This window comes from Equus asinus, chromosome 15, assembly GCF_041296235.1.
Source record: "Equus asinus isolate D_3611 breed Donkey chromosome 15, EquAss-T2T_v2, whole genome shotgun sequence".
Classification (NCBI taxonomy): domain Eukaryota; kingdom Metazoa; phylum Chordata; class Mammalia; order Perissodactyla; family Equidae; genus Equus; species Equus asinus.
This window is the reverse complement of record NC_091804.1, coordinates 29,784,498-29,809,178: the sequence shown is the minus strand read 5'-3', so window position 1 is coordinate 29,809,178 and position 24,681 is coordinate 29,784,498. Positions and strand designations below refer to the sequence as shown.

General features: G+C 47.1%; 3 non-coding genes across 3 annotated transcripts; all 3 read left to right on the top strand.

Annotated features, from left to right (window-relative positions):
* Positions 1–11,721: 11,721 nt before the first annotated feature.
* On the top strand, positions 11,722–11,853 carry LOC123277481 (small nucleolar RNA SNORA71). The gene has a single exon (XR_006514432.1). It is a non-coding gene; the product is annotated as a small nucleolar RNA SNORA71 (small nucleolar RNA).
* Positions 11,854–12,989: 1,136 nt separating this feature from the next.
* LOC123277480 (small nucleolar RNA SNORA71) lies at positions 12,990–13,122 on the top strand. The gene has a single exon (XR_006514431.1). It is a non-coding gene; the product is annotated as a small nucleolar RNA SNORA71 (small nucleolar RNA).
* Positions 13,123–14,777: 1,655 nt separating this feature from the next.
* LOC123277479 (small nucleolar RNA SNORA71) lies at positions 14,778–14,912 on the top strand. Its single transcript, XR_006514430.1, has one exon. It is a non-coding gene; the product is annotated as a small nucleolar RNA SNORA71 (small nucleolar RNA).
* Positions 14,913–24,681: the final 9,769 nt, after the last annotated feature.

Below are 24,681 nucleotides of genomic sequence, written 5' to 3'. Positions count from 1 at the left end.
TTTCAGGTATTTTGATCCATTTAGTCATCATACCAATCTTAAAAGGTAAACACTAGTGTTGTCCACTTTGCTGATGAGGAAACAAAAGCTCAGAAAGTTTAATTGACTTGTCCAAGGTCATGCAGTTAATATGTGTTAAGAACTGTGCATAGTCTGAGAGTTAGCCCTACTTTCAAGCTAAAGAGTCAGCCTGTTATTGTTTCATGGCTGCTGGCAGAGGACGTGAAATTCCTGAGTCAGGGTTCAAGGACTCTGTTACTCATGGCAAAGCAGAGGGAGCTTCACATTCATGTTGGTTCTTATGCCTCACAAGTCCCATGGGGGTGGCATAGGGCCTGTGATGAATGCCTGCACACACACTGTTACAGTGTTACAGGAGAGGACAGTGAGCTTGCAGAATTCAACATCTTTAAAGGAAACAGAAGTCAGCCTGCTGTTAGTCTGAGAGGAGACTTTACCTCATCCCTCAAGGTTACTCACTGCAAAACATGACGCTAAGAGACGGCCCAGGAAAACAGCAGCCAGGGCCTTACATTCTTGGCAAACCCAGCAGGAAGGTACATAGATGCTCAGGGTCCATGGCAGACTGCCTCTCCTAACAGTAGGTATCAGAATCTAAATTCAAACTGGAAAGCAAGTCTAAGAGCAACTTAATAGGTGCTTGAAAATGTGTTTGATAATATTTAATTTCTGTTACTGTTCAGAAAAGTATATTTTGGAGTACTTGGACTAAAGGGATATTTTCATCATGTGATCCAGACCATCACCAGCCAACAACATTATATTTCAAGGAGAAACTTTAGAGGCTCTCTCAGAAAAACTAGGACCAACAAACCGCCTATTCTCACATGAATCTGGATATTAAATGGCTAGGATATCTGTAGTTTTGACCTATCTACTCCTTCGCTCTGATTTTCTTCTGGCATTCACTCTTCCTGTTGAATTCAGTCTTGTTGAGAATGTCAATGAGAGAGTCCTGCCCTCCGCTGACGACGGATTGGATGTGGGACCCAAGCTGGGAAAATTATACTTTCTTCCTTGATTTTGTATCTTGAGTGTGAGGAAGCGTGGATCCTAAAGGAGCTCGGAGGCTAGTTATGGAGCTGTGAGTAGAGTCAGTCTTCAATCAATTTCCAAATAAGGTGGCTTCTGGGAGGTGGTGTGCCTTGGTGCAATTTTGAAGGACTCAAATAGAAAGGAGGAATAGCAAGATGTTCAGGGAAAGGGAGGAAGAGGAAGTCTCAGCAGCTGAAGTGGGGGAAGGGGTGGGGGAGTGGACGCATGTGTTGATGTGTGAAGAAGTTAGGAACTGGATGGGGCAATATCTTGACATCTCTTTGCACGGTCTGTAATAGAGGATCTTTAATACTGAGACAAGAGAAGAAAGAGACACTCTCATTGTTGCAACAGGAGAGGGACTCAATTCTGAAATGTAAGAAAAATTCCATGTGTCCCAGTCTGCTCTTGGCTCCTGAGGGCTTGAAAGATGAGACAAACGACAGTTGAACTGATCCAAATAAATTAAAATCAATGAAATAACAAGAACAGGGACTAAAATGGTAGAATTGAGCATAACCATATTTACAGCAACATAGCTAAACAATTTCAGGAGTGAGAAAGGGGACATGGTATAGTCGGAGCAAAAAGTAAAAAAGAGAATAATATGTTTGACTTTTTGCTTGTAAAATTTAAAATTTAGATAAAGTGATACATTCCTAGAAAATATTTAACCAAATTGCCTTAAGGAAGAATAGCAAACCTGGATAATCTTATAACACTTTTAAAGATTGAATCAGTAGTTAATGATCTCCCCAAAAAGAAAACATCATAGCCAGGCGTCTTTATAGATAAATTCTACAAAGCTTCGCAGCCTTACACAGTCTCCCAGATAGGAGAAAAAGATGGAACGGTGCTTAGTTCACAAAATTTTCATGACCCCCAAATTAGACAGGGTCAGTAAAAGAAAAGTAAATTACAGGCCAATACACTCATGATTATAGATATAAACATCCTAAAAAAATATTGGCTAATTTCAGGTGGAAGCAGCTTTTGTCAATGGTGACAGGTGGACATAGGACCCAGCTCTGCCAGCTTCAGTCTTCTCCTTCCTTTCACCGCTGGCTGCAGGCTCTCCGCCCACTGCCTCACTGGGTAGCACCTGCCCAGTCAGCTCACCCAGGAAGGAGCTGGGTCTTGGCCAAGCATCCCAAGCACAGGTAGACCACAGAGGCCCTGAGGGGTGACCTGTGCATGTGTGACATCCTCCAACCCCCTCATGAGATGAGAGACCTCTAAGATGGGTGACTTCTCCCAGAGCTATGAAAAGGGTGGAAGCACCTATCCTTTGGCTGTGAAGTTAACTTTGAGAATTGAGAGTTTGAGTATCAGAGGTCCTAGAGTTAAGGGCTGAGTTTTCTCAGAAAGCCCCTCTACTCCTTGCAAACCTTTCTCTTCTTCCCTGTCACAGGTTTAATTATCTTCTGCCTGACCTCATTAAGCTTGAAGGAAAAAGTTCTGCCAAAATGTTGCCCTTCAGAGATAGTCACAAAGGTCTTTATTAGAAGGGCCCACCATTTGAGGATTAGAATGGGGATTTTTGAAACCCCCCTCAAGAAGGTAAAACACAGGGTCACTCTGCTGTACCAGAGGATGTGCTAGGAAAACATCAAGTGTTTTCTGGGTTCAGCGAAGCATCCTCAACATCTCTGCTTCTCAGCCAGAGACTATGATGTAAATGGTGCTTCCATGAGTTGGGCAGTACACAACCTGCACAACCATATGTAGCAGTCCTTCCTGTCTTCAGTAGAAGATGGACGGAGATGTGCTTCTGGGCAAACCAGCACATGTTCCCCGACTGTATGCAAGAAATAAAGGGAATGTAAAGTCAGAAATCCACACACAGAGAGAGATGAAGATGCAGGGCAGGGAGTCAGTGAAATTCCAGTTCCCAGTGTTTGTTGTGGTGGAGGCCCAGCTTCACCTCTGCCCTTTCTTTTGTTTGATTACATAAGTTTTCTAGTAATGTATTTCTTTTTTTATCATGTTAGGTTTCTGTAACCTACATTCCTGGCTATCGGCCCAAGTCTTTTCCTTAACTTGCCCCAAATGGCCAGGTATTAAGGTATTCCGTGGAGGGTTTGGCTGTTGCATGAGGCAGTGTGGGCATTTTGCTTGTCCAGGTTGACTTTCCCATCTACAGCTCTGGCCCAGTTAACCAGGGACTCCAGCAGACAGGGAAGCTTGTCGAGCTCTGGAAATAAATGTGTTGTGAGAGCCTCTGTTCTTGGCATTCAGATGACAGTTCTTTCTCGGTGGCTTGTCCTTATTTGTCAGTCAGCCGATGTGTCGGCTGACATTAAAAACAAAACAACACAGCAGTACACTCTCCACAAGCGCCAGAAGGGATGTGTGTTTCCCGTGGGTCTTTTGCCAGGAGGGAGTGTGTGGGAGGCCTACCAGGCAGGAGGAGGCTGGTGATTCGGGCTCCGGGACCACGGCTCTCTCAGGAGTGGGCCTAGGGGGCTTGAGGTGGCTGTGGGGAGAGGAGGAGTCACCAGCCACTTGGAGCCACTGGTCCTTAAGACAGAACAGTAGCAGCAAAAAGGAGGCAGGGACACTGAAGAGCCAATGAGCCTTCCAGTCATTCATCCCTTCATTCATTCATTCAAAACACAGTAATTGAGCTCTTCCACTCTGTGTGGCACTGTGCTGGTGGGTGTGCCCACAGCCTGATTCTGCAGGAAGTTGAAAAAGAAACAACAACAACAACAACAACAAAAACTACCACCCAAATAATTCCCCAAACAACTCTTCAGTTAGTGTATTTTCCCCATAAAGGCACTTGAAAAGCTATACCACTTTTCTAACAACTGCTTGTGCTTTTTTTTTGGTATAATGACTGGGAGGTAAAGGGATAAATGAAAGAAACCCATAGTGTCTGCCTTCCTCCAAGTTTATAGTCTAATATGAGAATCCACCAATATCAAATAAGGTTTGTGCCATAAATGCAAGCTTGGTTTTATATTGGGAAATCTTATAGTAGATTGCATCAGGCGGTCGAAGGTGTGGTAAATATCATGGAGTTTGGAGGGAGACAGATGTTACAGGTTGAATTGTGTCCCCTCAAAAGATATGTTGAAGTTCTAATACCTGGTACTTGGGAATGTGACCTTACTTGGAAATAATCTGTGCAAATGTAATTAATTTGTAAATTAAGATGAGGTCATGTGGCAGTAGGGAGGGCCCTTAATCCTACATGACTGGTGTCCATATAAGTGAGGAAAAGGACACTTAGGGGGAGCGCCATGTGACTCCAGAGGCAGAGACTGGAGTGTGGCAGCTGCAAGCTAAGGAACGCTGAGGATGGGCGGTCACCAGCGGAAGCCAGAAGGGGGCAAGAGTTTCAGAGGGAGCGTGGCCTTTGCCGACACATTGATTTCAGACTTCCAGCCTCCAGATAGTGACAGAGTAAATTTCTGTCATTTTAAGTCACCCAGTTTGTAGCACTTTGTTAGTGGCAGCCCTAGGAAACTGATACAACAGACATACTTAACATTCTTCTCGACCGTATTCTAGCCGTAGGAGCAAGCTGCTTAATCTTTCTTTACCTCAGTTTTTCAACTTAAAATAGATAAAATACACAAAATAGAGCAGCTGCTATGGTAAATAGTATGGCACTTGCTCAAGAAATTAAAAATAGAGTTACCATATGATCCAGCAATTCCACTTTGGGGTATATTCTCAAAACAATTGAAAGCAGGGTCTTTTTTTTTTTTGGGGGGAACTATTCACCCTGAGCTAACACCTGTTGCCAATTTCCCTCTCTTTTTTTTCCCCCCTCCCCAAAGCCCCAGGGCTTGGTTGTATATTCTAGTTGTAAGTTGTTCTAGTTCTTCTATATGACCTACTGTCACAGCATGGCAACTGACAGATGGGTGGTGTGGCTCTGCACCCAGGAACTGAACCCAACTGCTGAAGTGGAGTGTGCCAAACCATAAGCACTAGGCCATCAGGGCTGGGTTGAAAGCAGAGTCTTAAAGAGATATTTGTCCACTCATGTTCATAGCCAAAAGATGGAGGCAACTCAAGTGTCCATTTATGGATGAATAGATAAACAAAATGTGGTTTATATACACAACGGAATATTATACAGCCTTAGAAAGGAAGGAAATTCTGACACATGCTGCAACATAGATAAACCTTAATGACATTATGCTAGGTGAAATAAGCCAGTCACAAAAAGACAAATACTGTATGATTCCACATATATGAGCTACCTAGAGGAGTCAAATTCAGACAGAAAGGAGAACGGTGGTTGCCAGGGGCTGGGGGAGGGAGGAATGGAGAGTTGTTGTTTAATGGGGACAGAGTTTCAGTTTTGCAAGATGAAAAGAGTTCTGGAGATTGTTTGCAATTAATGTACTTGACACTACTGAATTGAATATTTAAAATGGTTAAGATGGTAAATTTTATGTTATATGTATTTTACCACAATTAAAACATTTAAAAATAGATAAAATAATACATTGAAATGCAGTACTATAAGTGCTTTTTTAATAGTTGTTGGCTTATAGAAAGCTAGTTTAATTAATTTTAATTATCATCATTATAATTACTTGATAAAAATTAATATCCATTCATAACTTTTAAACATTTGTAGAATTCTAGAAATAGAATATACATCTTAAACCATCAGCCAATGTCATCCATAAGGGTGAAATCATAGAAGCATTCTTCTAGTTTTATCCTGGAAGTTCGAGAAAAAAGCCAAGGATGTCTAATGCCCTTGGCCAGGAAAACCCAAGGTGTTTTTTTTTTTTTTGCTGAGGAATGTTTGCCTTGAGCTTACATCCATTACCAATCTTCTTCTTTTTGTATGCGAGCCACCACCACAGCATGGCCACAGACAGACGAGTGGTGTAGGTCCACACCCGGGAACTGAACCCAGGCCACTGAAGCGGAGCACACCTAACTTAACCATTAGGCCACTGGGGCTGGCCCAGGAAAAATCCAAGGTCTTAAGAGTGAAGAACTGATGTGGTCAGCTAGCATGGTGAAAGATGATAAGTCAAAATCAAATATCATTATCCTGGAATGCCCAAGTATTCAGGCAAGAAAGTTAACAGTTCTCAAGCCAGGAAAGTTTAAGTAATTGGTCACAAATATCTCAATTAGTTAGTTAGCAAGGAAGGTCCAAATTTGTTGTTCAGGGAAGCCCGAGTTACTTAGCTAAGACCATCCAGATTCTTTAGTCAAGAAGTTTATTTTCAAGGCTTGTCCACCACTGACAGAAGGTCTAATGTCACTGGCTGAGGTCATGAGTCTTTGGCTAGGTCTTTGGTCTCCCAGGGCCAAGCCCTGCCGGTTTCTGAAGGGAAAGGCTCACCTCTTCCTATGCCTGTCCCCATGGCAGAGGCCTGAGCCATTTAAACCTTCTTTGACCCCACATTGATCCCCTCTCCAGCCCCAGTGGCCTTCAGTCCAGGACACAAATAAACCAGAACCAAAACTGGCAATAAAGAGGCTGTGGGGATCAGAGGACCCAGCTAGGGGACCCAGGAAGAGGTGGTGCTGAGACCTAGATGGAAGCTGACCCTGCTGAGGAGACCCTCTGTTTCATCTAGGTCTGCCAGAGCATCCAGTGAGGGCCTTAGGCCCCAAAACAGGCCAAGGCCCAGGCCATGGGGCAGCTCAGGAAGACCCGTCCTGCCTGAGAGGGCCTGGGGGGGGGGGGGGGGCTGGACCAGCCAAGACTTTCATCAGGCCTCGGTCCTAACCTGGAGGAGATGGAGCTTATTCCTCTTGAAAGATGCAGTAACAGAGGAGCAGTAAGAAGCAGATGAGGAGGACGAAAAGAAACAGCAAGACCTCCAGCATGGTAGTCATTCTTAGTGCCGGCACCGCGGCTGGAGCTCCTACAGCCCTCACCGGGTCAGTTGCTGACTTCCAGTCTAGATCCTGGGCACCACCTCTTTGGGACAATCTGTCCAGCCAGCTGTGACTTCATGTCCTCTAGGGAAGGGGCTTCAGGCCATGGGGCTCTCTCAGACATTGTGAAGTCACAAACTCCAGGAGAGTGGAAGGTTGGCCTTCCAGCTGCAGCCCAATCCTTCATTAATGCAACCAGTACATTGAAAGCAGGCCCCCTGGGATGTAATCATAAAAATATTTTTTGCCTGTCTCTTTAGACTTTCAAAATGAAAGTATCTTTTCCCTGTCCCTAGAAAAATATCAGGCAGGCCTCGGAAATTTTCCAATCATTCTTGGGTAGTAAGTCTTGTAATTACTAAAACTGGGGAAACAGTTTCCATTTAATTATTTTAAATGTCCAGCCTAATGTATTAATCATGCTTGCAATGATCAATTGTAGGTAAGGCTTCTCTCCTCTCCACCAGCTGGGGCCAAGCATAGGGTGGGCTGCTGTCGGCTGGGAGGGGATGAGAGCCTTCTGTCTTTGTTCATCCAAATGAGTCTTTCTTCACCAGCAGTTTCTGCCCCCTCACCCACTCCCAGTACCTCCAGGATCAAAACAGATGGAATAAAGAGTAAAATAGAGGGGAAATTTCTCTCTTGATGCTACTGTTGCAAGAGGGCCATGTCGTCCCCAGGCTGGGCACATTCTTAATGTTGTCTTCTCTCTTGGCCTCTATTTCAGGGCTTGTTCAGACCCACTGGCCTCTTGGAGCCCTTTGGCTGCACCCCTAGTGATGTGAACAGGCCCTCTTCTTGGGATGTCCTCACCCTAACAGGATCCCTCTTGGGCAGGACCTCTTGAGTAGCAGGTGGACATTCCTGCCACAGATTCTACCTCTGCTGAAGGAGATGATGAACCATTGGCTGAGGAGTGGGTTGGGCACCGGTCACCTGGGCTACCCAACTCCAGGTGACATATACCAAACTCTCGCATGTTCCTGCTGAAGCTCCTCTTCCTCTTCCTCTTGGGGCAGTGGGTGGGACTATTTTAAAAAATATAATTCATAATTCCCCCTCTTTTTAATGTCTAAGTCTGAACATCCTCAAATTAGAAGGGAGGATTCAGAGTCACAAACAACCATTTTTTAGTTATTTTCTGCCTAAATTCTGTATCTGGTCCAAGATCCTCTTTGGAAGGCGGCTGCCATTTTACCAGGTGGAATCCTCAAAAATTCAACCAATATTCAACCATTTTTAAATTGCCACAACAGCAATTTGTTGTTGTTCAGCAGTCCATTCCTATATCTTGGTGCTCCCTTGGTGCCTTGGCTGAAATGTCCATTTTAACATCCTGTCACGCTAACGATTAACAAGCGTCAACCATACCTCTTAGATGCCCAGCCTCCTCTAGGCACATGGAATGCAGAAATGAACCAGCCCAGATCCCCTCCATGGTGTCAGGGCAGCAAGGGGTGCAGGAGAATAATCTCGGTTTGAATCGTGGCTCTGTCCCTTCCCAGCCTTCTGAGGGCAACTTTGCCTTAATCTCCAGCTCAGGACAATGAGGCCCCCAACCTGAGTGGTGCAGGAGATCCACCCCTCCTAGGGGTCCCAGGCTCTTGGATGGGGGTCTGTGGAAGGGACATGCTCTCAACCTCCTGCTTGCTGCTTCTCTCCTCTGGATCTAAAGGGCCGATCAAACCAGATGGCCTTAGCCCTGCGCTGATGGACAGCAGCCACAGCCACGTATGGCTATGGAGTACTGGAAATGTTGCCAGTCCAAATTCCAAGGTGCTCTCTGTGTAAAACATGCACCAGATCCCAAAGACTTTGTACAAAGAAAAAGAATAGTAAATACCTCATCAATAATTTTAAAATATTGATTACATGCTGAAATGATAATATTTTGATTATATTGGGTTAAATGAAATATATTATTAAAATCAATTTCATCTTTCTTTGTACCTTTTTATGTGGATCCTAGAAAATTTAAAATTACCTATGTGGCTGGCATTATATTTCTACTGGACATTACTGCCTTAGACTTTTCAAACATAGCACATACCCTCTCTGCCTCATAAATAATCCCACAGTGTCCTCACAGTGACAGAAGCCCTTGGCTTTCCCAGAAATACTAAAGCATAGCAACTACCATGCCTAAGCCATTTGCTCTGTGCTATGCTCTTGATAGGAATCATTTCACTTAATTCTCATAGCAACGCTATGAGCAGGGAGCTATGACTCTGCCCATTTTTCAGAAAAGGAAAACTAAGGTTGGGCAGAGACTTTAGGGCACTTAGCCAAGGTCGCATGGAGAGTAAGAGCAAGAGCAGGAGGTAGGGAGGACACCAGGGCTGTGTGGCCACAGTATGCACGCCTGACCCCTTTTTCCAGCGTCCTCACAGCCACAGCATCCGAAGGCTCCTCCTCATCACGGAGACCCCCAACGTTCTCACAGTCTTAGAATCCCATCGGCTCCTCCCAGGGACAGAATATTATGGAGTGTTCTCACCCTCAGAGACCCCCATTTCCCACTTGGTGGCATCAGTCAGGGCTGGATTTCCACATCGTGCTGACTTAGTGAGTGCCAGGAATCTGACTGGGGCTCCACCTCTTCAAGCTGTTTACACTTCAGAATGTGGGCCAGTTAGTGGCAGGGTGGCCTCAGGCCCAAGAAGTACACATGGCTCAGGATGCAGGTAGTGTTAGTGCTCGTGAGGTTTGGGGGCACTGAGCCCCCACTCCAACCTGTGTGCAGTGTGCTATTGGGATCACGGGACCTCGCCTGTCTTCTCTGCCACCATGCAAATCTGATCAGGTCCCTTCTGCTTCAAGGACTCTTTACTTGTAGGGCGAAGTCTAGCAAAGCACCTGCCCGCCTCTCTAGGCTTATCTCCTTGTCACCCTCACGTTCAGTTAGGTCATCGGAACAATATTTTAGTCTGGCGATGTCCAAATATATATATGAACGGAATTCATTCATTTGTTCAACTGTGCCAGCCTCTAACCAAGGTATTGTGAATACGGTGGTCAATCAGACAAGATCCCTATGGTTCAAACCAAACGCAATCAACGTGATTTGCTAATAACAGCTCCTCACGTGGAAGAGTAACCATTCCTACACATTAATGATAAATCAATGACAACAAACAGAACAAACAGAAAAGCAAAAAAGTGAGGGAATGTTATTTCCCAAAGTCCAGACTGCTTTCGCAAATCATTCCGTCTTCCAGAGAACGAATTTGACCTCCATTCCGCCAGGGGCCGCCGCAGGACTACGCGTGCGGGAGCCGCCCCGGAGCCGCCGCTCTAGGCCGCAGGTCGCGCCTCGGCTGCATTTCCGCCGGCGCTGAGCGCGGGAAGCGGTTTCCTGTTCTACTGGAGGGAGTCATCCTCCTCTGGCGCGGTTTCGCGGTCTTCGGCACCATCCCCCCAAAATCTTCAGACATCTGCACCTTCCCGCACTGCAGGCGCTGTCTCTGTCTCTGTCCCGCGCCGTGGGTCGCCGCGCTCCGGTGAGTCCACAGCGGGGAGCGTTGGGCACGTGGTCTGCGTCCCCTCTATAAGGGGGAACTGAGGCCGTGACGGGGCTGGGAGAGCGGCCAGAGGTCAGCTCCGAGCCCAGGCCCACCCCGGTTCCGTGCCCGACCCCTCGGCCGGGGTGGTCCTCTCGGGATTCGTGTCCTCGAGAAAGGGGCCCGCAGGGCGGCCGCCGCTGCTCCGGAGCCGCGGGCGTGCGGTCCCCCGATCTCAGCGCCCGGTGGGAGGACTCGTCCCGCTAACGGCGGGAGACGGGCCCGGCGACGCGTGGCCCGAGGGCCCGCAGGGCGCCGTGCGGAGCCCGGGTGAAGCGGGCCGGAGGGCGCCGAGCCCGCGATCCTCTCCGCCCCACCTCCTCCCCTCCTGGCGTTCGATCCCCCAGGGCCCCTCGGCGCTTCCTACCAGGTGAAGCGTCCTCACGGCCGTTAAGCAATTTCTCCCCAATAACCTCTCAAGGGAAGCGTTAAAAGCTCCCTTCTGCAGACCGGGTGGCTGAGCTTTGGATTCAGGACGCCCCGAGGGGCAGAGTCTGGGTTCGCGGCCCCCTTGGCTCAAGCCCCTTCCCCTTTTCTCCCTGCCTAGGCCCTGCGGCTGCCGAGCTCACGGAGAGATGGGACCTCGGCCTCGGACGGCTGAGCGGGCTCTGCGTCCGCCGGCGCCCCCTGCTCTGCTGCGGGGCCCTGACCCGCGCTGCCCGACGCGCCCTCCGTGTCCAGCGGCTGAGGCTGTGCCCTGGTGAGAGCTGCGGCTCCTGAGCGCCTTGAAGGGGGCTCGGTGGCTTCCTGCTGCCCGCAGAGGGGGTGGTCCTGGGGCTCAGGTGACTTCTGAGAACTGTGTTCGAAGCCCTTGTGCCGGAGGAGGCCTGGTGTAGTAGGGGGCTGGGTTTGGGGTCAGAAAGACTGAGCTCAGATCCTGACTCCCCCCGTTAGCCGGGCGACCTGGGGTGAGTTACTTCATCCTCCTGAGCTTTCCTTTCCTTCAAGTAGGGGAACCGCAGGAGCTCTGGGAGGACAGAGGCCTTGTCTGTGTTTTTCTTTGTTTTTGAAGCCACAGTGCCTGGCGCCCAGTAGGAGCTCAGTCAGTATTTGTGGGGTGAATAAAGAACTGAGGCATGTTTACCAGAAGCTGTTCCTCCTGTGGACTGTGTTGATGCTGGGAGCTGGCATCTTTCTATGAAGCTCTGATAGCGCTCGGGGTTCTGAGCTTTCCTGGGGGGCCAGTGGGCTAATGTGGGCTTCTCTTCCTGGCTCGCCTTCTGCCCATTTGTGCCCCTGCATTCGAAAGTGATGTGGGCTGCCTGTGCCCTGGTCATTGATTGTGCAGGGAGAGGAAGTGCTGAAAGGCTTTCTCCGTGTTTGGAGGGCCCATCCTGTCCCTTCCAAACCCTGGAGCTTTCCCACACCTCCTCCCCCTGCCACCTTTTGGAGGTCCCCTGTCATCTCCTTGAGTGCTCTCTGCCTTGGCTCCTGGTTTCTGTGAGGCTTTCAGAAGGGGTAGTGAGAGTGGGTCCTGCTTCGGGGAATGCGTGGGTTGGTTGTGGAGCCACACCTGTGGTTTTCTGACACTAGTCTCCAATTTCAGCAGTGCTGAGTCCTTTTCTGCCCCTGTGTGAAGTGATTACAGCCTGCCTGTGTCCTGGTCGTTGGTAATGCAGGCAAAGGAAAAGTTGGGAGGTTTTCCTTGCATTCAGGACATCCATATGTGTCCCTTCCAAACGAGACAGCCTTGGGTGACTAGGCAGTGACCAAGCATGAGGATGGAGGGAGACAGGCTGTCAGTGCATTCACCTCCTGACACCTGGATTCCCCCGGGGTTTTCCTGTTGGTGAGCAGAGTGGTTTCTGGGCGTGCTGTAAGCAGTGCCAAGTGGGCAGATCATGTGCTGGCTTCTTGTGCCCTGCAGGAGTGTCACGTGACTGCTGATCCGTGTTCATGAGAGGTGTCCTCAGGGAGAGCGTGGATTGTGAAGTCCCAGGTAAGTGGTGTCCTGCCTGGTTCTCTAGAGCTCAAGTCTCTGCAGGCTGCGAGGCCACAGGTGTTTAGCTTATGAGGTGTGGGGAGAAAGTGCAGGCGAAGGCTGCTTCCCAGTGCCACCGCCTTTGTCCCCTTGAGCCGGCAGGCACAGGTCTGGGCCTGCTTCTGAGAGTCCCCAGTGAACGCCACTATGGTGTTGAGAGGAAAACAGCAGTGTGCTGGAGTAATGGACAGAGGGCTGCATTTCAGAGTCAAACCTCCATTCATATTCAGTGACCAGCTGTGTGTTCTTCTGTAAGCCTGAGTCTCCTGTCAGGTGTGCGGTATTGGTACCACTTACTCCCAGTCTTTCAGAAGCCAGGGATTCTCAGTATTTGTGCTGTTAGTCTTCTCTCCAACTCTTGGCAGGGAGTGGTAAATAATCTCTGTAAATCGGGGGTAGCTGCTGTAATCTTAGGCTGAAAATCTGGTCATTGACTCGTCTGCACATCTGTTCCTAGTTCACGCTCCCTCCCAGGATGCCGGAAAGCCTCTCTCCTCAGCTCACTCATGGGCCCTTTCTGCACCTGCATTCGAAAGTGATCGTGGGCTGCCTGTGCCCTGGTCATTGATAGTGCAGGGAGAGCAAATGCTGAAAGCCTTTCCCCGTGTTTGGAGGACCCATCCTGTCCTTTTCAAACCCTGGAGCTTTTGTACACGCCATCCTTCCTGCCAGTTTGTGTGACTTCCTGGTACCTGGCTCTGGGTGGCTCCCTGGGCACTCCTCTTGCCAAGCAGGGCCCTGCCTCAGGGAGTTGATGTTAATGGGTTCATGGTCACTCCCCTCCTGGAGGCTTTCTTGGCCTCCCCATTGCACCCCTTCCTGCATTCTTGGCCCCGCCCCTCAGCATAATCACACCTGGAAATTGGGGCTTACTTCTCCTGCCCTGTGCTGTAAGCTTGAGGGCATTGCCTGACTTGTAGCACCTGGACAAAAACCCCAAACAAGGAGATGGAGGTGACACATGGTTGTGACGTGATAGTGTTCAGCCAGTTGTGGAGTGTCTGGGGAACAATGCCCTTGAGCATGCCCACCTGCCCAGGCTGAGGCAGTCTCCTTTTCTTCTCCCACTGGAGTGTTGTTTCTCTGCTGAGGGGTAGACTTACTTACAGTCCCCCTTGAGTCCTGGCCGTGGGCAGGGCCCATGGTCCACCGGGGCTGATCTTCCTTCTGCCCTTAGATTAAGAGACAGGGACTAGTAGTAATTGAGCTGGGCAAAGCACAATATAGTTGAGAATATATATAAAGCAGCCCTTACACTAGTTGGTGGACGTGGGGCCCTCCCACTACTGGTTACCCCTCCCAGTCCATTCTAGTCGCAGCCACTCAGCTATGGCATGCTCCCCAAAACCAGGCCTCGGCATCCTTTAACAGACTGATTAGCAACAGATTGATCACAGTTGGCACATAGGATAACATGGATGTTACTTCTGTCACAGGTGATCTGCAGACCCCTTCCTAGAGTTAAATTGTTCTTGTCCTAAGACAGTAGTGTGGCCATTGAGGTGCCAGTAGTAACAGCCTGCATTTGTGGGTGCTGTAATCTGCCAGCCACTGCCCACCAGGGCCTGCTGTGAGTGCCCGTTCGTGCCTTGTCTCTTGCAGATGTGTCTGCAGTGCAGAGGCTTCGTGGGAGGCATCGTCTTCATATCAGCCAGGTGCTAGACCCTGGGCCCTGCGGTAAGGTTTTGGGCCATTCTCTGGATTTGCGTGTGTCTCTAAAGTCATGTGCATTTTCCCTGGGGCTTTGGTGATGATGTGAGGAGAAATGAGGTGGCAGGTGAACGTGGCATCCTGTGAGTTCCCAGTTGTGTCCCGGCTGTGGGGCAGTCCCCCACGTGCCTATAGGGGAGAGGCCTCTAGAAACTCGCTTGGATAGAGGGCTCCCTGGGCATCTCCCTTCAGAGGACTGGGCTGTCAGCAGCGTGCTGTGTGGAAAGCACGTGTATTTAGGCACCAGAGACTCTGGTTCCACCTCTGGGCCCGTGCAGCTCTGTGACCTATTCTCAACCTCCATTTCTTTACCTGAAAAGCAAAGCTGGGATAGCAGAGAAGGTTTTTAAAAAAATTTTCATGGTGATGTCATGACCACGTGATTCTGATCATTTCCAACCCAAAAGCATTTCCAATTTTTTACGCTGAAAGTGTCCCGGCTCCCTATGGCAGGGAAGTTTTATGGGGTCTTCACAGGACACATCAGAATCTACTGGGGCTCTCTGCTGGGCTGGGCCACTCTCCTCGACTCAGGCCATGCCCCAGTTCCCTGGCACCAGCCTCCTGTCCTTTGTAGTTCTCTTTCTGTCCTTTTCTGCCCCTGCATTCGAAAGTGATCGTGGGCTGCCTGTGCCCTGGTCATTGATAGTGCAGGGAGAGCAAGTGCTGAAAGATGTTTTCCCCGTGTTTGGAGGGTCCCATCCGTCCCTTCCAAACCCTGAAGCTTTCCCACACTAGCTTTTCTCCTGCCCTTCCCCTCAGAGCTTGGGCCTTTGCTGGCCCCCATGTGCTATGGTGAGTGGGCTAGCCCCGTGACTTGTGGTTCACTTTGTCTTTTCAAGTTAAGGGTTGTCTTGTCAGAAACCAGTCTATGCCTTTATGTTTGGACCTCACACTGGAATAAATTCAGATAGTGCTGAAGGGCACAAGTGCACACTGTAAATCATGGGTTCTGCTTTATGAATTTATAGGAATGGAGGATAATCCATAATAATACATTATTCAAGACAGCTTGTGACCTAAATGCTTGTTTGTGTGTTGTCTTTGCTCGTCTACTCTTTCTTGAGCACAACTTGTGTCCCTTCTCCAGGAGCTGTCAGTAATGTCCAATAAGTGGAGAAACAAAAATAAAGGTGGGGGCCAGGTGTAGGGGCAAAGAGGGAGTGATTCAATTCTGAGTCAGTAAAAAAAGTTCTCATTTGTCACGGTCTGCCAGCAGCCCAGGGAGTTTTCTTGTCAGCCACGGATGAGAGAGGAGTACGTTGACTTGCCAACCTGTTTGTAACCCTCCTTTCACTGACTCTTACTCTGTGCTCTTGTGGTTTGTCTTGAAAAGAGAAAGGGTCTCTTGACCCCAGGAGTTTATTAGAGAAGAAGTTCTCAGGCCTGTGGACCCTTGAAATCTGTATTTATAGACTCAGGACTCCCTAGGGTGCTTTCTGGCTCATGTTAGTGAGAATATTGTGTTGCTGCTTGGGCTCCCTGCCATGTAGTCAGGGATCAGCAGGTAGGCTGACCTTCTGCCTTTCATTCTGTGTGCTGCAGAGGTGTTCCGTGGGAGGCAGAACCCTGTGAAGGTACCTTCATCTGTAGACTCAGAAGATGCTCCACGGTGCTTCTGACAGTCGTGTCTTGGCTCCCGGGTAACAGGTGAGGCGAGGTTGGAGGTGAGGTCAAAGTATCTATCCCATTGATCCTCCACTTTTGGTCCCATGGCTCCTGTCTGGTTCCCAAGTCCTCTTCTGTCTACATTCAGGACTCTTGTCTTTGAGGATGGGGTCCTGTATTTTGTTCCATCTCATGAGACGTGAAGGCAGTGAGAATAATATGTGTGAACTACCTGGTACTCTGTAGCCACCTGAGAGCCCCCTGGTCTTTCAGACCTGCCTTCTGCCCCTTTTGCATCAGCGGCTTGTCCTGTTCCACAGCCTACTTCCTGGTCCTGCAGCTCCTCAGCCAGTCTGGAGGGTTTAATGGACAATGACAGTTTTGAAAAGACAGTTTATCTTCCCCGACCCCAGACCTGGTAATTTAGACCTCGGTGTAGAGTCTTGTGGGTTGAGTTGCAGTTCACTTGTTTAATGTCCTCAAGTACTGATGATGTTTTCTTATTTATCGTTCAAATGGGCCTGGCAGTCTTGATCTTCAAAGATCTGGGCACCTAACACATCTTGCTGGAAGTTTACCTTTCATTTGCCTTTCTTGATGCGTCATATTAGATGGGTCTTTGCAGAATGGCGTGATGGCTGCTGGGGCCTTGTGACAGGCTGGGCAGACAAGTAATGACACTATGGTAGGAGAGCTGCTGAGGAAGGTCTGTCCTTTTGATCAAGATGCAGTGGGACTTCAGTGTCAAAGCCCCTGACAGTGAGCACTGAGCTGTCTTCCTGTGAATTACCCTGTCTGGTCATGAACTGCTTGAAAGGAAGTCATTTATTATAAAAACTAGACTTTTAAGATGTATTTCCTTTGTTACCCTTTCTATTCTGGTGATAGCTAGTTCGGCGTGCATAAACTGGGAGCTTGGGTCTGGGTGACTGGGACTCTCAGTGATGTCACTTGGGAAGAAGATGGCGTTGGAGACTAAACGCTAGTATACATCCTCTCCCTCCTAGGTCAGCCTTACATCCGGAGACTCTTGAAGGAAGTCCCAAGGCCATGAGTCTGTGACCCTCGGGGTGCCTTGAGATCTGGGTTTGCTGATATTTCTCCCCTAGGTGAGTTAATGCCAAGGGCTGGGAACCCACAGCCGGAGGGAAGCTGGTTTGCTTTTATGCAGGTGGGAACTCCAAACCATTGGTCTCACCTGTCCTTTTTTTCAGATTCTCTTGGTGGTGGTCTTGGACACCAGATGGGGCAGAGAATGGAGATTGAGGTCCCCACATGAAGCGTCATCAGAGCTCCCCCTCATTGTCTGCTCAGAGCATCATGGAACAAGTGTTCATTCTGCACAAGAGATCAGAGGGAAAGCGCTGGGACTGGGGGCTTGGGGTCCACTTCAGCTGGCTCTGAGTCTTGATACAGCAGTACCCTTAGAGGGCCATGGACAGGGAAGGCCAGCCCCGTGTCCCTCTGCCACGCATGGAATGACTTTATTTTTTTTTGAGGAAGATTAGCCCTGAGCTAACTACTGCCAATCCTCCTCTTTTTGCTGAGAAAGACTGGCCCTGAGCTAACATCCATGCCCATCTTCCTCTACTTTATACGTGGGACGCCTACCACAGCATGGCTTTTGCCAGGAGGTGCCATGTCTGCACCCGGGATCCAAACAGGCAAACCCCAGGCCACGGAGAAGTGGAACGTGCGCACTTAATCGCTGTGCCACCGGGCTGGCCCCAGGAATGACTTTAATAACCAAGAGTTTTTCTCTTGAATTTGTAGCTACTCATCACTTTCCTCTCTACTCCCCCATTCAATAAACCTTACACACTTCCTCCACCTGCCTTTTAAATCAGTAACAAGCCACATGCCAGCGAAGCTTGGCCTGGAGAAAGTGGGTCACAGACTAGATCTTGTTTTCTGTCCTTGAGCCTTTCCTCTCGCACTCCTGAGGCTTGGCACATAGGCTGTTTTTTGAGGTGTTCACTTAGGGCCGGGAGGTGAACAAATGCTGGTGGTTGGCTCAGATTTAGGACCTGTGAGGGCTGAGAGTGTTGAGGAACAAGCCAGAGCTTTGGAAGGGTGGCCTGGAGGGAGACAAGTGCCGGTGTCATCTGGGGAAGCTGGGATGTCCTGGAGTTCTGGAGCCTGGCTCATGAGTAAATGCCTGCTTGTGTGACCATCTGTCCTAGTTTGCTTGGAATTGAGGGGTTTCCCAGGATGTGGGAGTTTTCGTTGCTGAAACCAGGAAAGTCCCAGGCACACTGGGACAAGTTGGTCAGCTTATCTAAGGTGTAAAATACATGGTGTCAACTTCAGAAGACAAGTTACTGTGTAAAGATGGGAGCAGGGTGAGCACGGAGCAGCTCCCATTGGTGGACATCGGGAATGTCCTCAAGGTCAGGCTCTTGGAGATAATTGGAGTAAAATCAATAATTGCAACAATGTGATAATGTGCTAAGGATATGCGTGCATAAACTCTTTAATCCCCATTTTACAGATGGAGGGGTCTATATGAAGGAATGCGTCCCAAAGGCCATGATGAAAGGCTGGAGTTAGTTGTCCAACTGAAACCACTTTGGCTGAGCTGAGGCGGAGTTCTGCCTGGGAAGCCTTCCTTGATGAGTTTGCCGCCTTCATGGTCTTCTCTGCTGGAGCAGGCATTCTTCGTGGCTGAAATGTTCACTCTGCCAGCCAGTTGCCGGCAGAAGCATCCAGAAGTCAAAAGTCCTTTTTCTACCTCGCCCTGAGGACTATCCTCTGACTTCTGTTTGCCACCTTTAGTCAGCTGGTTGTAGCTGCCTAGAAAGGTGCCGAGAGAAGGGATGTGGGTCCACTTGAGAAAGCTGTGACTGGTTGTTCATGTGTGTTGCACACATTTGTTTTTGAGCCGGACACCAGGCTAGAAATAGGGGTACAATAGTGAATAAGAGTTTCTGCCCTCAAGGGAATCACCAATAAGTATATAGGTAACGTGTTCATACACCAAACGTTTATGGAACATGCCCTGCTGCTGTGCACTGCTGTAGGTGTTGGGGATACAGCTCTGAACAAAACAGGTTGCCCCACAGACCTTGTTTACAGCTGCTGTCCCTTATGGTAAGACACTAGCCGTGTGTGGCTATTTTTTTTTTTGAGGAAGATTAGCCCTGAGCTAACATCTGCTGCTAATCCTCTTTTTGCTGAGGAAGGCTGGCCCTGTGCTAACATCCGTGCCCATCTTCCTCTACTTTATATGTGGGACGCCTACCACAGCATGGCATGCCAAGTGGTGCCATGTCCACACCTGGGATCTGAACCGGCGAACCCCAGGCTGCCAAAGTGGAACATGTACACTTAACTGCTATGCCACCAGGCTGGCCCCATCTGTGGGTATTTAAATTGATTTAAAAGTTTAAAATTCAGGTCTTCAGTAGCCCCAGCCAGATTTCAAGTGCTCAATAGCCACAAGTGGCTGCTGTGTAGGACAACACAATACGTAAAGTATTTCCCTCATTGCAAGATCAGACAGCGCTGATCTAGAAGATAAGGAGTTCAAGGCTAATTCTGTGAAAGAAGAGTGTCGCTGGGACACTTACAGGAAGGCTGTCATCTGAGGAGTCCAAAGAAGGCTGGTGTGCCCGATGCCGGGTCCCTGCCGATGAGGGTGGTTATGGTTATGTGGGTGCGTAAGGCTGGGGCAGTGGCTTGGAGGGGGTGTGAGATCACCGGCTTTAGAGTCGCACAGACGAGGTCTAACCCAGCTGGGTGACATAAGGCAGGTTTCCATCACCTGACCTCAGTTTCCTCTTATAAAATAAGGACTATAGGAACGTGTTGAGGTAAGGATTAAACAGGCTGATGTATATAAAAACCTGTGTGGTGTGTGCCTTCAGGAAGTGTTAGTAATTGATAGCTATTTATTGAAGGTTCCTCTGCACCATACCAAGATTGGTCTTTTTGAATTTTTTTTTTCTTGTCTTGGGGGCTTTTGGGGTATAATCCCTAATGCTGAAGTTTCCAGGAAAGTAAAAATAGTTCCCCTCCTTTTACAGTATAAGATTTGTGTAATGTACTGATTAGTAGATATCTAGAAGCATTTACCCCCAAATTAGAGGATATATGGTATTCTCAAGCATATAAAGAGCATTTACAAATACCTCTTATGTTCTAGGTTACACAACAAGTCATGAATACCGAAGAATCAGTCATACTACATTTGTACTACAATAGAGTTAAGGACCAAAAAAATTTTTAAAAAAGCAGGTTTGAAAAAATGCTTGTGTTTGGGAAATTTTAAAACGTGTTTGAAAATAACTCATCAAAGATGATACCATAAGGGGAGTTAGAGAATAACTGTAACTGAATGGTAATGACAATTTGTACGTACCAAAACTTGGGGGATGTAGCTAAAGGAATTCCTCAGGAGAAGTTATCCTTCACATGCTTAGTGTAGAAGAAAAGCTGAAATTTAGTAAGTAATAAAAAAGAAAATAGAAGTAATGAGAATAAAAATGAGCAGAAACTCAAGCAGAAGGCAAAAACAATAATGAAGATCAACATGGCTAAAAGTTGGTTTTTTGAAAAGACATGAAACTGATGAAAGAATAATTTTAGGAAGGGAAAAGGACATAGGACAGAGCTGTGATTAAAAAGTTGGAGAATAATATAGATTACTTTCTACCTATAAAAATTTAAACTGACGAAGTGGACACATCAAAACATCAAACAAAATTGCCGCAAGGAGAAATGGAAAACTTGAATAGTCTGATAAAAACCCACAAGGGACAGTTCAGTCAGAAAGCCTTTTGCAACATGGACTTTTTTTGTCATTGTTAAAGCTGTAACTTTCTGACGAGAAATCTTTGATCCGTCCTTTAATAGACATATGACCAAAAAAAAGTCCCATTGCTGGAGACGATGAAGAACAGTCCATTTGGAGGAGTGTAAAGGGACCCTGAAGCTTTGAACATAGTTTATCTATACATAATTAACTCGGGAAGATGGACCGTCTCTTTTGTCAGTTTTGTGTTTTTTATCCTAAATTTGGTAAACAAAAACTGTCACAATTTTGGGTTGGAGAATACTAAAATCTAATTTTATCTTTCATCCTTTTTAAGATGAAGGAGCAGATCTTTGTTTACCTGGTGGCCATTCAAGGAAACCGAAAGATAGTTTAGGCATAAAAGGCATTTTAATCACTTTATTATTGTGAATTTGGGAAAGGGAAAGTCAAGAAGAACTGTAAGAGGAGACAAAATGTGAACATGTCACAATTTTTCAATGTAAAAACATTATTATAGACAAATTTTTTTTAAAATCACAGCAAAATAAACCTGGCTATTTAGAAACTTAACTTTTTTAAAAAATAAGAAACTTTTTTGTTAAAATGAATCAAGAGTATCCCAGATGTATAGTTAACAATAGCTGGTTGACAAAGAGAAGTCTGTGGGCACAGAATAATAATCATTTTACAAAAAACCGAAATTCTAGTTTTTTTGTGTGCCTATCATGTAACGATGCAGTAAAGGATTTATAAACCCTTTTCATTATTAATAAATCCATTGAGCCAACTTTGTCAAAAAATTATAATAAAGTTCTTTGTTTTTTGAAAACATTGTATTATATCCCAAGTCAAAAAATTTTTACTAAAATTTGTACATTTACAGTATAATTTTTAAATTTTTATTATTATAGACTAAAAAATGAATCTTAATGTACATTTATATGTATTTGTTTAGACATACACAAATACATAGCTATGTAAATAGATGATAAAATTAAAGCTCAACTTTAATTTCAAAATATCATTAACCTTATCAACATATTAAACAATGTACATAGCATAGTGAATTTGCCATCATAATAAACTGTCATAATTCCCTTAAAGTACATGTATTATCTTGTATGCATACTTGCATCTCCCTGTAGTTATACTTAATATCATCTTAGTCATTCTTGTTAATTACCATCATTAGCAAAGTAAACACCCTTTGTTTTCTCTAGACACGAGAAAACTGGAAGCAGGAAAACAACCATCTAGCTATTTTTTTCTATTAGCATATGTTTAATATTATCATATATTTTAAACACATCACCCAAAGGGATTTGTACATCTAGTTAACTTATTCCCATTTTTAAATGTATTAGAATAAAGATAAATTAAAATCAGGTTTAGTGATCTAAGTTTAAACAATTTTTTAACTTAGAAATTGTCCAATATCCAAAAATTATTAGTCATTGACTCAAGTTAACATTTGTCTGAGCTTTTAGAAAAGTGAGGATCTGAAAATTATAGTTTTAGCTAAAACATGTCTTCATGATTGGTAGTGCTATAAAGATTTTATAAGATTGAAACCCCTGGAGGGCTTCAGCTTGAGCTGTGGCAAAGAGGATCCCCTCCTGATTGGAAGGTCTGTGCCCCATTGTCCTTTAAGGGTGAGAGTATTGCCCCTTCCTTTAAATATTCTGAGTCCCATCCCAGGGGAGAAACAGGAATCAGGCAGATAGAGATCAAAATGTCAACTTTATTCCTTATGAGGGCTAGGTGGCAGCTTAGCTCTGCACTCACTAGTGGGAGGGCTCCCTAATACCTAATACCTGCTGACTGCAGGCTGTGCCCACCGCCTACCCAGGACACATCCTGCATGAGACCCGACAGGCTTCTTTACGAAGACTTGCCTGTCTGAGACTGGTCCAGCAAACTGAGGCATCCAGCAATCAGGGAGGTGTGCTGAGCTCTTAAAAGATCAGATTTTGGCTGAAAATTATCCAAGAATTCTGATGACCAGCTAATCAGGGAAATCCTGAGGGGGCTGAGTCACGCAGGCTCAAGGCCTTCCAAACCCATCAATGAGACAAGTCAGGTGAGGGAGCCCCAGCCATAGGTCGAGCCGTTTTTCCAGAGCTTCAGGAAGGTCCCTGTAGGAATGGAGGAGGAGAGAGGAGATGGCTGACCCCACAGGTTTTTTGAGAGGAGTTTTGCTAACCTGTCTCAGAAGGATTGGGGTTGGAAGTAAGAGCTAAGGGAGGCAGAAATGGTCGAAGCAGAAAATTCGCCCATCATCTTGGAAGGGGAGGGGGGATGTTGCAGGTTCTCCACACAGCAGTGACCAGATCCTTCACAAAGCTCCCTTCTCCATGAAATGACAGGTGGTGACAGACCTCTGAGCAGGCGAGGTGTCAGAGGAAATGGTCTTGGGCAAGAGACCCACGTGCCCAAGCCTGGCTTGGAGAGGCAGGAATTCCCGCCTTGGGGAATTCCTTAGTGGACTCACTGGACAGGGAGTTTGTCAGCACAGAACAGAGTGGGCTGGAGGCCAGCGGGGTCCCCCAATGTTCGGGACTAGGGAACACCTCCAAGACCTTTATATGTGTCTGAGGGAATAAGGAAACCCAGTAACAATGGGGGAAGAATTTCCCAATAGTTCCATAAATGGGGCACAGAGGAGATTACGTTTGATTTAGCCAAGGTGAAGGAATGAGAGATTTGCTACGTAGTTTTGTGGAGTAAGATGCATTCCTGCTTTGTAGGAGGTGTTGAAGGAAACTGGGCTTTACTTCTAGACGCTGTCTTCTTTGACCAATATCCCAACGACCACTGGGGAGTCTCCGTAACAGAGAATGTTCTCCTCCCCGAATCAAGGCAGACAACTTTTAAGAAAATGTACAATGAAAAAATTTACTTTTATAAATAGAGCTTTGACAAAAAAATCTCCCAAGTATTTTTGGGGCTTGTGTGCTTTTGTAGCACAAACGTTGCGGTTAAGTGCTATGCTTCCTGGAGCGCCCCCACACTTCCTGTAAAACCGTCTGATTTCTATTAGGCCTGCACGAGTTTGGCTCTCAGCAAGTTCGGCTATCTTCTGCTTAATGAGGGTACATCTTGGGAATGGAGAACTCCACAGGGGCTTTACTCTTAAGGTATTCTCAGGTGGCTTTATTAATGAGACCAGCCATGTAAGGGTTAGGGTGGGGTTTTCCATCTTCCCCTGGGATGGTCACAGGGCCATCCTTCGCCAAAGTAGGATATGCCTGGAGAACATCTTTCCTTTGTCAGTGGTTCTCAACAGGGTGCTCTTTTACCCATCTCAGGGACTTTTGGCAATGTCTGGAGACATTTTTGGTTGGCACAGTTGCGTGGGTGTGTGTGCTACTGGTATTTGATGGGTAGAGGCCTAGGGTCTGCTAAATTTCCTGCAATAAAAATGGGCAGCCACTCACAACAAAGAATTATCTGGAAACAGTTCAGTGATTACCAAGGGAACGGGGGTGGGGGGTGCCACAGGGGGTGAGGGGGAGCACTTATGTGGTGAGAGACAAGAAGTAATGTACAACTGAAATCTCACATCGATGTAAACTACTATGAACTCAAAGAAAAAAAATTATCTGGCCCCAAGTGTCCATAGTGCTGAGGTTGAGAAACCCTGGCTTAAGTCAAGCACGTTCTATAGCATCTCCCAACATCTTTGCATCTCAACCGTAGACCATGATGTGATTGGTGCTCCCAAGAGGTGTGCAATGCCCAACTTGCACAGCCATATGTGGCAGTCTCACACACCCACAAGGGAAGATGGGTAGACGTGTGCCTTGGGGGTAACCCTGGCATGTTCCCCCGGGGGAAGAAGGAGTGGGTGTGAAAGAAGGACGCACACATACGCACACACACAGGTAGAGCTGCAGGACAGAGTCCTAGTGGAATTCCGGTCCCTGGTGCTTAGGTCCTAGAGGCCTGGCTCTTCCCCTGCCCTTCCACTAGTTTGCCTACATGAGCTTTCTGATCAAGTCTCCTATTTTCTCTATAAGCCCAGTCAAGCTGGGTGTCTGTCACCTACAACCCAAAGCATCATGGCTAAAAGGCTGAGGCTTTTTTGAAGCTTGCCAAACATGACGACTTATTATTAGCATATTCTCTTACGGGCCTGG